Here is a 15,361-nt window from a genome sequence, read left to right as displayed (position 1 = left end):
TCCCATTTCTGTTAATTAGGGTCAATAATATGAACACTAAGTATACAACTGAGGGACAGTTTAGACTAAATGAAATAATGTATGCAAAGTACCTAGCAAAGGACTTGGCTGTAAATACTCAGTAAGTGTCAATTCCTCCACATTCCCAAATAGAAAATAATGGAGACGAAATTCTAGTACACTCAGCAGCTGTTTGAAATTGGAATATAGTAAATGAAGGGTTTCTGTACCTTCTGTATAAGAGGTAAATATGTGTTAAAGAAAAGGAAAATAAAGGCATCAAGTTACTACAAGTCAACAGAGTGACCACTGAGGGGAATATGGCAATCCTCTGCTTTCAAATCTACATAATATCTGAACACATACAAAATAAATATTCTAGATGTTTTGTGATGGTACATATGTGCATCTTTACCAATCCAATCCAAAAGTCCAAAAGAACAATGCATAAACATTACCGAGTGACATTTTTTGCGATGTCCTTGGTAGAAAGATAAATATAAGGTAGTTTATATAGTTCCACCATCTATGAGTTAATAATATATTGCAATAATGAGATATATGAAAGGTACACTAGTAAAAAAGCAATAGTATATGTCTTTAGTGGGTCGGGAAGATTCCCCGGAGAAGGAAATGGCAACCCACTCTAGTATTCTTGCCTGGAGAATTCCATGGACAGAGGAGCCTGGCAGGCTACATTCCATGGGATCGCAAAGAGTCAGACACAACTGAGCAACTTTCTTTCAAGGTATAGTCCCACCAGCTATGAGTTGATAATAAATTGCAATAATGAGATACATTAAAAGTATGCTAGTAAGAAAGCAATAGTATGTGGTCTTTTTAGTACATTCAGTGAGACACAGGGAGTTTGCCAACCCTAAATTCTGGGTGATTGGAGTCACTGAAAATACATAATTGAAGGAAAAACCTGTTAAAAGATAATTAATGGGTCTGTTTAGAGGGGAGCTTGAAAGTAATGTTCTGAAAATATACCTTATCTGCTTCATAGTTTTGACATGAGACTTTCAGGAATACATGCACACTGTCTATGACAAACTCTAAGGGACTGAATTTAAAAACATAAAAAGTTTGTACTTAAGATGAAAGAGGTGACTCAGATGCTGGTCTTTTGAGACCCTTACTGGAACGTGAGCACTTCTATCTGTATGCACTGAGGGGAAAATCATGAGCCATTTAATGAGCGAAACTAGAGATACCATTTGCCTCTTACGCACAGTTAAGGAAATACTGGTAGTTAAAATACTGAAATACTTCTGTACTTGGTAAATAACTGCTGTCCAAGCCTCTCAAATGCCTTCTCTTTCCAGAGAACATCTGGGTAACCTAGGGATTGCAAGGAACAGCCAAGACACCTACTCTGATTAGTCTGGGCTTTGACCATTCTATTTTATGTATTATCACTCCATATGGGAAATATTATGAATTTTTATTTACAGAGGTATACAGATAACTGTAGACAGACATGTATATATACATATGAATTTGTAATTATTGAAATACACTTAGACATTTTGGGGAAGGGCAGACATGGACATATTTAAGACGTGACCTGTGGGGTTTGGGGATAAGGAGTCAAGGAGAGAAAAAGAACTTTAAAATTCTTCTACTACCCTGCTATACTAATTGCATTAACATAAATGTCTCAGTTTTTAATAAAATTATTTTTAAAGTAAGGAAATATTTTAAAAAATAAACATCAAAGAAAGGACAAGAGTGGGAGTAAGATGGAACATACTCTATCCATCATGTGCCCACACGCATGCTCAGTCACTCAGTCATGTCTGACTTTTTGCAACCCCATGGACTGTAACCCACCAGACTCCTCTGTCCATGGGATTTCCCAGGCAAGAATACTGAAGCAGGTTGTCATTTCCTCATCCAGGGTATCTTCCCAACCCAGACCCAGGGATGGAACTCCTGTCTCCTGCATTGCAGGTGGATTCTTTGCCACTGTACCACCTGGGAAGCCCCCAGTACAGGTTATGTTGGCAGAAAAAAAGATGTACAGAAGCCAACCAAACATAAGCTAGAGTTTTTGCTATTTCTGCATTTTTAGGTGCTATTCATTATGGATTATTTCTCTTAGACACTCTGTATTCAATACATACACATGGAACCTCTTTAAAAATGAATTCACTAAAAGGCAAACCCTACTGAGTAATCTGATAGAACACAGAAAGATAGTTTTTTCTATGAAAATCTGATACACTAATTTCTGGTAAATTAAATTAAATGCTCCTAATTTCTGGTAATTCTAAATCATTCATGACAAAAATCTGTAAACTAGTAAAGAATATAAATAACTAAATTGTGAGCTCCTAAAGGGCAGAGGTGCTATAATCTTTAGTAAAATTCTTTTGAAATAATGTATATTTAACATTTATTAGTTTTAATTGAATAATCAAAACCAGTGTACATGCTTCCATATGACTTCTTACTAGATTAATACTATTCTTTCTGTTTGTTAGAACTTGAATTCCAGTCAACCAGCATATTTTGTCACTTGCAGGAACTAAGACATACATTTCTTGCATGTTCATTCAATTAATATCTCTATGAGTTGAGAAAATTTCTTAAACTCTTTTACCCTCTGTTTCACAGTGTATCTTTTTCAAAGTAAGAACCATGGAAGAGATAATAAAGTACTATGTGCTCTTTGGAAAAAAGAATCTCTATAAATGTTTTAAATGAGCAAATTCCCATCCAGAAAAAAAAAAAGTGCACAGAGATTTTTTTTTTTAGTGGAAAACCAAAAGAGAAATATCAAAGCATAATTACAGATCACAGGTACAAATAAGAAAAATAAAGATACACTGATGTATGAATAAAAAACTTTGTTTAGAAACAACTCAGCAAGCAAATATAGGAAAAGGCCAAATTGTCTTGGAGCTACAACATGGATTTATGACTTCAGAGATTCTGTGTTGGCTCTAAAAAAGAAGTTGTACTAGAAACCGCACAGACTCTTTCTATAATTCAATATAACAGCCAGCATTAAGTGACATGGAAAAGCAGTCATTGCCTTCAAGAATATTAAAGTCACCTCATTTCAAAATAATATCCTTCTTTCATTTATTTTCTATGGATTCTTTCACATTTCATGCAAAATTAATTAAATTAGTTGACATATAGTATTTTGAATAAACTTTTTAAAATGTGGTAGACAGCATTATTGAAAAACACAATGAATAGAAGTATTCTTTGAAGGTGTCAGAAAAAGACTGTAAAAACTCTAACTGAATTTCTAAGTATGCCAAATTTTTAATGATTCCAACAGAATAATTCTCTAGTGTACCTATGTTAGTTTAATTAATTCTGCCTTGTGTTTTCAGCATAAAGACTATTCAAAATCACTAGTTATAAAATCTTATTTCCAGGTGGGAAAAAAAATCTGTATGGGATGCAACAAGGCAAGCAAATACATTATGATAAGCACAAAAATAGTAAGACGGCTAGGCTTCTATAAATCATAGATCTCAATACACTATATCCAATTTTTGTTGTAGGAAGGCACTTTTTATATATTGGTGGCTTAAAAATTCCAAATAACTTTTGAAATAAAGCCAAATGGTTGACAGTTTATAGTAACATAGAGAACTTTCTATTTCACATTCCATTTGTGCATCACATAATAAAATATCATTAATCACAATCATATGTCACTAATGTAGCATTAAAGTAGATGTTCCTAGAGTGTTTAAGCTGAGAAGGCAATGGCACCCCACTCCAGTACTCTTGCCTGGAAACTCCATGGACAGAGGAGCCTGGTAGGTTGTAGTCCATGGGGTGGCTAAGAGTCAGACACGACTGAGCGACTTCACTTTCACTTTTTACTTTCATGCATTGGAGAAGGAAATGGCAACCCACTCCAGTGTTCTGCCTGGAGAATTCCAGGGAAGGGGAAGCCTGGTGGGCTGCCATCTATGGGATCGCACAGAGTTGGACACAACTGCAGCGACTTAGCAGCAGCAGCAGCAGTCGAGTGTTTAAGAACTTGAACTCATTTAAGGTGGAAATGGAGAATAGCCTTTCTGAAGAATCCTTCAGTCCCAAAATAACAAGCAACCTACAATGACCATCATATATGGTGATGTTTTCCCATCTTTTTCACATGATTGGAGGAGACCTCACAGCCGGGAATGAACAGCCTAGGAGTGTTGGCCACTCTACACACCGTCCTAGGGCAGAATATATATTGGCTCATTCATAACCCATTTGGGTAAGTCTGATCTCCAGGATCGATTTCTAGCACATGCATTGCTGGGTCTGCATTAAAAAAAAAAAAAACTCTCTGTTATGACTCTCAGGAACCTACTTTATCCCAGTTCCTTTGTCCTCGGGAGAATCACGGATCTAGAAAAATGCTACCAAATAGTACTGTGTTTTGGAGATTTTACTGATTCTTTTGAGTGTCACTGGAACATAGTTAAAAGAGCTAGGCTACAGGAGGACTCCTCAAAGATGTACAAAGGACAGAGGGCCTCAGTTTCCTATAGGCTGAACGCCCATGAAAGACATAAAAGTATTAATGAAAACCACTCTCTGTGAGGAAATGAAAACCACTCCCTGGAGGAGGAAATGGCAACCCACTCCAGTATTTTTGCCTGGAGAATCCCACGGACAAAGGAGCCTGGCAGGCTACAGTCCATGGGACAGCGAGTTGGTCACACCTCTGAAACTAAACAACTGGATATATATGGCCAGCACTATTTGCAACTTCTATCACCAGCCATGGAGGGGAAAACTGTAAAATGGTTCGTCACAATGAATGAAATGGCCACATTTTTTAAACATGAAAAACAAGCTTCATGTCATTCGTGTGTGTGTGTGTGTGTGTGTGTGTGTGTGTGTGTGTGTGTGTGTGATCCCTGGTTGGGAAGATTCCCTGGAGAAGGGAAAGGCTACCCACTCCACCATTCTGGCCTGGAGAATTCCCTTGACTGTGTTGGCCATGTTGGCACAGAGTCGGACACAACTAAGCAACTTTTTCACTTTCACTTTCACTCTCTGTGGAAGATGGTACTTCATCTTTCTCACAGAACTTAACCTGAATTACTCTCTTCCATTTCTGTTTCCTAATTTGTCAAGAGAAAAACACATGGCCGTCTAACTTCTGCCACAGATAAGCTCTGCCTTTATCCCTTTATTGCTGTCTGTGAACTCCCTATAGCAAATAGCTGTCCACATAACAAAACTGCTTAATTGTGAAAGAGGCTCTGCAATATTCTAATGCCTGCTCTTGCCAATGTTATGAATTTAAACATTTCCACAAACTTCAATGCCATCTCTGTTTTAGACACTTCTGTGTATTATTAGTTCTAGCATTATGTATGTCAAATACTCATTCATTTATACGGGTATGTTGACGTTCAGAAAGCAATGAGAACTATACAATGTCAGAACCAAAAAGGATCCTTGGAATCAAGAATTTCAAGCTTTGTACCCACTAGAATAATCTGGAAAACCTTACAGAAGTGCACACACACGTCTCTGTGTTTGAGTTGATAGTTCATATAATTAGCTTATCTTTTACCTGAGACCTAAAAGAAGGATAAATAAATTAAAAAAAAAACAAAAACAAAGAGGATGAAGTGGGTTCATTATTTTTTCTGGAAGGTCCATGGGAGTCAGCTGTAGAGGGAGAGTAGAGGTCATGGCCAAAAGTACTCAGAGTGGCTGTTGCCCTGGGTCAAGACCAGCAGAAACTCACAAAAGCAGGTCTGACCAGAAGCAGGGGTGAGAAGTGGGGCTGAATGCAGGAAATTCATCTTAGGTCTGAGTTTAATAGAGGCTTCACTCAAAGACCCACCCTACCAAAAAACATGTAACCAAATTCTTTTGTTGTTGTTTAGCCACTAAGTCCTGTCCAACTGTTTGCAACCCCATGGACTGTAGACTGCCAAACTCCTCTGTCCATGGGGTTTCCCAGGCAAGAATACTGGAATAGGGTGCTGTTTCCTTTTCCAGGGATCAAACCTGTGTTTCCCTGCATTGGCAGAGCAACCAGGGAAAGTGAAAGTGAAGTTGTTTAGTCGTGTCCGACTCTTTGTGACCCCATGGACTGTAGCCTACCAGGTTTCTCTGTCCATGGGATTTTGCCCTAAACAAACTTTTTTTTGTGTGTATGCATGCTCAATCATGTTTGACTCTCTGTGACCCCACCAGGCTCCTATTTCAATGAAATTTTCCAGGCAAGAAAATTGGAGAGAGTTGCTATTTCCTACTCCAAGGGATCTTCCCAACCCAGGGATTGAACCCCTGTCTCCTATGTATTTTGCATTGGTGGGCACATTCTCTACCTTTGTGCCACCTGGGAAGCTTAACCAAATTTTTACTTCCCAGCAAAAATTTCTTAAGCAATGACAGGAAACAAGTGGCTCACTATAATCTTAAAAATTACCTGAAGAGACCACTATACACATTCTGAAAATACTATTATTGGACCTATTGGATCAAGGTTAAACAACAGATCTGAGAGTTGGACTATAAAGATAGTTGAGCACCAAAGAATCAATGCTTTTGAACTATGGTGTTGGAGAGGAATCTTGACAGTCCCTTAGACTGCAAGGTGATCCAACCATTCTATCCTAAAGGAAATCAGTCCCGAATATTCATTGGAATGCTGAAGCTGAAACTTCAATACTTTAGCCACCTGATGTGAAGAACTGACTCATTGGAAAAGACCCTGATGCTGGGAAAGATTGAAGGCAGGAGGAGAAGGGGACTACAAAGGATGAGATGGTTGGATGGCATCACCTACTTGATGGACATGAGTTTGAGTAAAACTCCAGGAGTTGGTAATGGACAGGGAGGCCTTGCGTACTGCAGTTCATGGGGTCGCAAAGAGCTGGACACAACCGAACGAATGAACTGAACTAAAGAATAGAGGCTTTTAAAGGATGCTTTAAATTTAAAACTTAAAGCAATTAACCTACAAATACTTCAACTATTACTTTTTGGGTGAGTTTTATGTCCCTTGCAAATTTACACTTACTTCGATAAACCTAGGATTGGTGGGGAGTCCATATGGATAACCCCCTTGTCTGCCTGTCCCTTCAGACAAATTTACTGACAATAATTTCAAAGACTGAAATGACTTGTAATTGTCACTCAGTTATAATATACAGGGCATTTATTCCCCTCCCCTCAGTGTACACTACAGTTGCTGAGTGTGAATTTAAGGAGTTGCAGGTAAGCAAACGTGCCATTTCACCTCAGGGTAAGTGGCTCCTCTGTTTTCAGAGAAACAGAAATACTTTGCTGTCAATTAAAACAGATTTTTTATATTCACGTTAAGCTCATATAAAGTTTATACATTTGAAAATGAATTACTCTATCATTATCTAATTTCTAAGAAATAATAATCTAACTGGATGACTAAAGATAATCTTCTGAAGATAAAATGTTCATTTGCTGAATTTGTTTTTTGAGAAGAGTTTTAATCAATGCCTAACTATCCATGGGAAAGTATTTGAAGGACAGTTCCACTTCATTATGTAATAAAGAAAATCTCAACCTCCCATTCTGAAAAATAACATGAGTTACTTTTCAGCTCTAAGTTAATATACAAATCTAAATCAGTACAATTTTTATTATTAGTCCCTAGAACTGGGTAAGTTTATTGTAAGGCTGATTTGAAAACATTAACAAGCAAGAATAGTCAAGAGAACCTGAGAAGAAAGAGCAACGGATGCAGGAATATACTATTAAATGAAAAAAAATCAACCTGGAGAAAACTCAATTATACAGGATGTCACGGTTTACTAAGAGGACCTTTTTTGAAATGATGAATCTGTGGTGAACACTAACGGTCAAAATGGCCACTAACGTTGCCAAAAGAGAGACACCTGGATATTTTCTGCAATGTAATGGAAGGCTACAGCACCATCTATAAAGTAATTTGCCAAAAATGTGAACCCAAAATCAGAGTGAGTCTCTCCATTTAACTATCAGTTTACAGGAAATAAGGTATCTAAGGATCATGAAAACAGCACCACAGGGATACAATTAACAAAATTCAGGATGTGAGAACCTTTACTACCCAAAAAGTATGGCTTCTTTAAAAAATAAATCGCAAGACAATTAAAAAATAATGAGGTTATAGATTAAGAGACCTTAAGAGAGATATCAAATAAGTGCAGTATGTGACTTCAGGTACATCCTGATTCAATCAACTTTTTAAAGGTTGGAGGCAAACGTGATGTATGTTAATACTGACTGAATGTCTGTTAATATTAAAGAAGAATAATAGTATTTTTAGGTATGACAGTGATGTTGTTTACAAAGGAGCTGTAAAGTTCAGTAATTTATACGGAACTATAGAGGATGGAGAGGATGTAATATGTGTGGGGTCTGCTTCCAAATAAGGTGGCTCAGACGGTAAAGAGACTGTCTACAATGAGCGAGACCCGGGTTCGATCCCTGGGTTGGGAAGATCCCCTGGAAAAGGCAATGGCAACCCACTCCAGTACTCTTGCCTGGAAAATCCCATGGACAGAGGAGCCTGTTAGGAGTCCATGCGTTCGCAAAGAGTCGGACACGACTGAGAAACTTAACTTCATTCACTTAACCTGGTGAGTGGGATGGGGTATGGACAAATGTAGAATGGAAACAGGAAGGGCCATGAGTTAATTTTTACAGGTGGGTATCAGTTACGTGGGTCTAGAGTATTCTACTCTATACTTCTGTGTATGTTGGGAAATTATCATATCAGAGCTTTTAAAAAGATTACTAAGACATTTCTTTTTGACAAACAAATGACTCTCTTACATAATGATTTTACACTATTGGTAATTCAGTGCTTGCTCTTAAAAAGCAAATATTTGTTTGTAACAGTAAAATGTGTTTACTGTCTTGATAAATGATTAATTCTGATTCATACTGCAACTACATTGCATTCAGAGCTTAAGAAATGTATCTTAATTCTTTCAAATTAATTATCAACTCTAAAGGGCATTGCCAGCCCCAAATTTTAGTCCTGTCTTAGAAAACTAGGAACACGAATAAATAGAATCCAAATTGCAATGAGCAAGGTCCTCCCTCAGCTTATTAACGCATTTAGTGCTCCGTGCTTCATTAAGTTGCTATCATTTTTAACAATGTCAGCGGCAGGTAAAACTCAGACAAGCATTTTCCTTCTCTTCAGCACTGCCCTTGACATCTATTCTCTCCTCACATATTTCTCTCTCATCTGAAACAATCCATGGTTTCAAAAGATTGACCTGCCTCCTGTGAATAAGTCATTGGCACAGCATGGCTTTCACACCAGCCACTGGTAAAAGAGCAGGTAGGCTGAGTCCCCCATAGAACACGACAGTCCTTTCAGTGAAGCCATCACAGAACACAATATGGGTGTGAATCACAGACAATCAGAAATGTGACAGTTAAAAGCCTCCCTTCTAAAAATTATTCACCCTGGAGAAGTACCCAGCATTGCCTTTGTTTTTGTGCTTCTATAGTTACCAGGGTAAGAAGAACCTAGCATTCTTCAACTTATGACATTGCAGACATGAATGAATCACTCTAGTTCAAAGCATTTGGGGAATAATAGCAAAGATTTGTAGTAATGAGAAGAGTTGGAAATATAATGTTAACAGCAGAGAATAACAAATCAAAGACAGATGAAACTTTCTGATCTTAGCTCATGAATTCTTTCAACAGATCAGAGTTACTTAACACTTTTTCAATTTTAGCTATTACAAATGAAATAGCATCAGCTATTTTCATGCTTATATACTGCCCAGCTTCCTTGTCCTTCTCTAGGGACTTTCTTAAGAGTACTCTGTAACCTCCACTGTTTATCACCTTAGCACCTCTTCTCTATTTAACCCTCTACCACGCATGCACCACTCACCACCCTACTTGAATTATTTTCAAAAGAGTTACCTGGTCAGAAAATACATGTTTAGTTTCTCCATCCTCATCTTCTTTGAAATCTCTATAGCCTTTCACTATATTGCTCTCCCCTCTCTGAAATTCCCTTTATCTTTGGAAAAATGATATTTATTTGTAATTCAGGCATTTTTTTAAAAAAAGAAAAACAAGTTTTCCTAAGATGATATTTTTCCCAAAATGGAAATTAAACAATAGGAGAGGAGAGAGAGAAGACAAAATGAATATTCAGAAGAGAGCACTGTGGGGGGTGTGCCTGCTGTGGGTTATTTTCATTTGAGTTTATTGTCGTATCCCAGTATTCTATATCTTAATAATCTTTTCTTGTGGAAAGTAGCATTTTATTTAGTACCTAGTTTTTGCCAAGCACTTCAGCCTGCAGAAGTTTGTCTCTGCTAACAAGATTTCTATCAGGCAGGTAGGAACTGATTAGAAATTGAAATGAGAGAGTTAATGCTAATTTGTGTGATACAAAGAATAATGACCCCTCAACAATGTCTATATCTTAACCCTTGAAACCTTTGTATACATTATTATATATGTCAAAGGGACTTTTGTAGATATGATTTAGTTAAAGACCTTGAGATGTAATGATAATTCTGAATTGTATGATTGAGCCCAAAATAATCACTGCTGCTGCTGCTGCTGCTAAGTCGCCTCAGTCGTGTCTGACTCTGTGCGACCCCACAGACGGCAGCCCACCAGGCTCCCCCATCCCTGGGATTCTCCAGGCAAGAACACTGGAGTGGATTGCCATTTCCTTCTCCAAAGCCTGAAAGTGAAAAGTGAAAGTGAAGTCGCTCAGTCATGTCCGACTCTCAGAGACTCCATGGACTGCAGCCTACCAGGCTCCTCCATCCATGGGATTTTCCAGGCAAGAGTACTGGAGTGGGGTGCCATTGCCTTCTCCGAAAATAATCACAAGGATCCTTAATGAGGGAAGTGAAAGAGGTGGGCAGAGTGATGGAACATGATAAACCTCCAACCCATTTCTGGTTTTGAAGATGAAGGAAGAGGACACAAGCCAAGGAATATAGGCAATCTTCAGAAGTTGGAAAAATCAAGGAAATGAATTTCCTTCTAGAATCTTCAAAAGGGAATATGACCTTGCCCACACCTGACCTTAGGACAGTGAGGCTCATGTCAGACTTTTAACCTATTATAATGTAAGATAATAAATTTGTGTTAAACCACTAAATCTGTGCAATTGGTTATGACAGCAATGGAAAACCAGTACATTAGGTAACTTGTTCCATTTCACATGACTAGTAAATTATGGATGAATTTTAGAGATCTAGTTTTTGTATAATAATAAATTTTGCTTTTGTACAATAATACATTCCATGTTTATGACTATTTCAAGTAATTCCTTCACACAGATATTTCCCATATATTAACTTCTTTTTAAATATAAATTTATTTATTTTAATTGGAGGTTAATTACTTTACAATATTGTATTGGTTTTGCCATACGTCAACATGAATCGCCATGGGTGTACATGTGTTCCCCATCCTGAAACCCCCTCCCATATATCAATTTCTAATCTAACCACATTCTCACATCCCTTTATATTTCTAAAAACTTAACATCTGTGATAACAACTTAATTTTGCTTCTTAAAAGATTAATTTTGCCCTTGTTTTAACATCAAAACTAAGGCTGCTAACAGTAGAAACTGTAGAATATTTTACACATGTCTTTTAATGCCTTACACATAATAGATTATCAATTATTTTTAAAATTCAACAGAATAGGTGATCAAAAATGGAATGCCACCTCTGGAATAATTTAAGGAACCTCAAGAGTGATTTCTACAAGCACCTGAAGAGTGAACTTATCTAGCACCATTCAATACCAATAAGTACAGATGGCATATTCTTCATCATTCCCAATTTCCTTGGGAACTGCTACCAAGATAACAATCTTATATATGTCTAACTCACATATTTTCCCTCTGAAATGAAAATCTGCAAAAAAGAGAATTCTGTTGAGGTTTGTCAAGTGGCCTTTACTCCAGATTTTAAACAGGTGACTTAACTTGCCAGTGAAATATGAAGAGTGTAAATGAAATGAAAAATGAGAGATATGCAGAGCCTGGTATTCTTTTGCCTAAGATTTTAAAATAAGGATAGATGCCACTCATTTAACTGTATGGACATTTTCTAAAGATTGAAAGCCAACAGTTATGACAAATATGTATGAAAGGGTACCATTCCAAGAGGACATAGACAAAGTTCTTACAAAACCCACTCTAAATTCTTTGCTTTTTTTATCCTGCCTCAGTTCATTTCAGTTCAGTTACTCAGTCATGTCCGACTCTTTGTGACCCCATGAATCGTAGCACACCAGGCCTCTCTGTCCGTCACCAACTCCCAGAGTTCACCCAAACTCATGTCCATCAAGTCGGTGATGCCATCAAGCTATCTCATCCTCTGTTGTCCCCTTCTCCTCCTGCCCCCAATCCCTCCCAGCATCAGGGTCTTTTCCAATGAGTCAACTCTTCACATGAGGTGGCCAGAGTATTGGAGTTTCAGCTTCAGCATCAGTCCTTCCAAAGAACACCCAGGACTGATCTCCTTGAGAATGGACTGGTTGGACCTCCTTGCAGTCCAAGGGACTTGCAAGAGTCTTCTCCAACACCACAGTTCAAAAGCATCAATTCTTAGGCGCTCAGCTTTCTTCATAATCCAACTCTCACATCCATACATCACCACTGGAAAAACCATAGCCTTGACTAGACTTTGTTGGCAAAGTAATGTCTCTGATTTTCAATATGCTATCTAGGTTGGTCATAACTTTCCTTCCAAGGAGTAAGTGTCTTTTAATTTCATGGCTGCAATCACCATCTGCAGTTATTTTGAAGCCCCCCAAAATAAAGTCTGACACTGTTTCCACTGTTTCCCCATCTATTTCCCATGAAGTCATGGGACCAGATGCCATGATCTTCGTTTTCTGAATGTTGAGCTTTAAGCTAACTTTTTCAGTCTCCTCTTTCACTTTCATCAAGAGGCTTTTTAGTTCCTCTTCACTTTCTACCATAAGGGTGGTGTCATCTGCATATCTGAGGTTATTGATATTTCTCCTCGCAATCTTGATTAGATAGCTCTTGATTTTCAGTGAGTTAGATATGCACCAAGTCATCATAGAACTTTGGTATCAAGGCAAAAATGATTTATGAAGTGCGGATTTCCAAAGCTCCAAAAGAATCCATGGGGCCTAGTTAACACTTCGGGAATTCCACTGTCTTCTCTATGCTGCCTTCATAAACGTGTGTTTTACTCTGTCATCAAGTTTGACTGCTCATTGATTTTTCCAAACCTCTCCATGCAGGACTAATTAATTGGTTGCACCAAAGTAGAAAGTTTTTTGTTTTTTTTTTAAACTCTCACCCCCTTGAGGAAAATCAAGTCTAATCAAATTACAACTCAGCACAGGAGGGAGATAAAAAAGTTTAAAAAGTGACATAGAACAATTTTCTGACACTGAAATTCATCCAATTAAGCAGATTATGAATGTCACAAAAAGTCATGGTTATAGTTGTCCTGAAAAAGAGCAAATGGCTTTGGACATTTTCTGTAATACTACATGTCCTGCTGTGAACATTCTATCAGCCCTGAACATGATTAATTTATATAAAAGCCTTCACTAGAAAAAGCCTACACACATTTCCATTTAAAGCACGACAAAATGTCATTGTACTCTGATACTGAAATTGCTATCCAATAGAACATTTAATCACAATGTCTAGAAACAAATTGTAAAGAACAATATATCTTGGAGAAACAGAAGTAGTATTTCATCAATATGGAATCAAACTCTATCTCATTTATGATACCCAAGGCATAAAACAGAATCCATACAGCTTCTTATACAGTTTGACTGACTACAATTATTCAACGTCAAATGATAAAGCTACAAAATCATCAAGAGTAAAATCTGACACTATAAACTGAATCTGTCTAAACAGCAGAGAATGGATGAGAGCAGAACATCCATACAATTCTACCATAAGCATATATGGAATAGAAACACTGTGAATAGAAACACTATAAACAACACTTTAATGAAGTGCTTCATTACTAAGCCAGGATTCCATTAAACCTAAACATACTGTGGATTTGGAGAAGGACATGGCAACCCACTCCAGTACTCCTTCCTGGAGAATTCCATGGACAGAGGAGACTGGCAGGCTACAGTCCATGGGGTCGCAGAGTCCGACACGACTGAGCAACTATTACACTCTACTGTGGATTACTGCAAAATAACTGCAGCTATTTGCAAAGCATTATAAGAGGTATGAAGACTGAGGAACTTTTTTCTTTTCCAGGCTTCATGTCTACAGTGAGTATAAATACGGTATTACAAATAGTGACCATGAACAGCAGGAAGTAAATACAGTTCCTTATTGAAAGCAGATTTTACCATGTTGTGTGTGTGGAGGAGACCTTTTCCCATTGTTTGCCTTTTCAGCATAGCACACTATCAAGTATCAAGAAGTGAAAGAAATGAAGAATAGCTGTATGAGCACTAACAATTTTTAGTCTAATCCTTTGTGTGTCTAGGTCACTTTAATATAATAGTACAAACCAAAAGAAGGTCATGATTTGACTTGTATATATTATTGACATGGACAACACTTTAAAAATACATCAAGTGCTTAAAGAACACAACATACTGGAATAACTTCAGGTAAATTTTTGCAGACTAAACATAAATGAAATTATTTAAATATAAACAGAATACATTTCAATGTCCACATTCTCAGTAATCTATTTAGAGGCTTAAAAGAATATATTCAAACGAGAACTGGGATGACTTGATTAGGAAGGATGGGAAAGACAGTTATAAATGCAGTCAAATTCACTTGCGCTAGTGTTACTCTCACCTTTTTGTTCCAAGATTCCTTTTATGGATTCTAAGATTCTGTACTTCCATACATATTTTAAAGGCTCACATAATGATATATAAATTAGTTCACTGATTCATTTATTCTACAATATCATTAAGACAAACATTATTTATTGTGCCAGCCCTCACCCAAAGAGTTGAAATACAGCAACGAGGATAGCAAAATTGTTCTCTCATGGGGATTATATGGGGATTCTCTGGTGGCTCAGAAAACCAGACAACACACCAGTAGTCTGCTGGAGCCAGCCTGCACTGACTTGCAAAAGTCAATTTTGGTAAAGATGTGGAGAAAAGGGAACTCTTGTACTCTGTTGGCGGAAATATAAATCAGATAAAGAGCATGGAGATTCCTCAAAAATTAAAAACACATGTAGCATATGATCTAGCAATTCCACGTCTGAGTATATACCCAAAGGAACTGAAAACAGAGTAACGAAGAGATATATGCACTCCTATCTTTACTGCAGGATTATTCACAACAATCAATATATGGAAACAACCTAAGTGTCCACTGATGGATAAATACATAAAGAAGAGATTT

At 37.4% G+C, this 15,361-nt stretch overlaps 1 protein-coding gene across 1 annotated transcript in view; it reads right to left on the bottom strand.

The window, feature by feature from the left end:
- LAMA2 (laminin subunit alpha 2) overlaps positions 1–15,361 on the bottom strand; it is a 677,618-nt gene that overhangs the window by 470,530 nt on the left and 191,727 nt on the right. The window lies entirely within an intron of this gene.

The sequence above is a fragment of the Budorcas taxicolor genome, chromosome 9, assembly GCF_023091745.1.
Source record: "Budorcas taxicolor isolate Tak-1 chromosome 9, Takin1.1, whole genome shotgun sequence".
Lineage (NCBI taxonomy): Eukaryota > Metazoa > Chordata > Mammalia > Artiodactyla > Bovidae > Budorcas > Budorcas taxicolor.
This window is presented reverse-complemented; position numbering and strand designations above follow the sequence as displayed.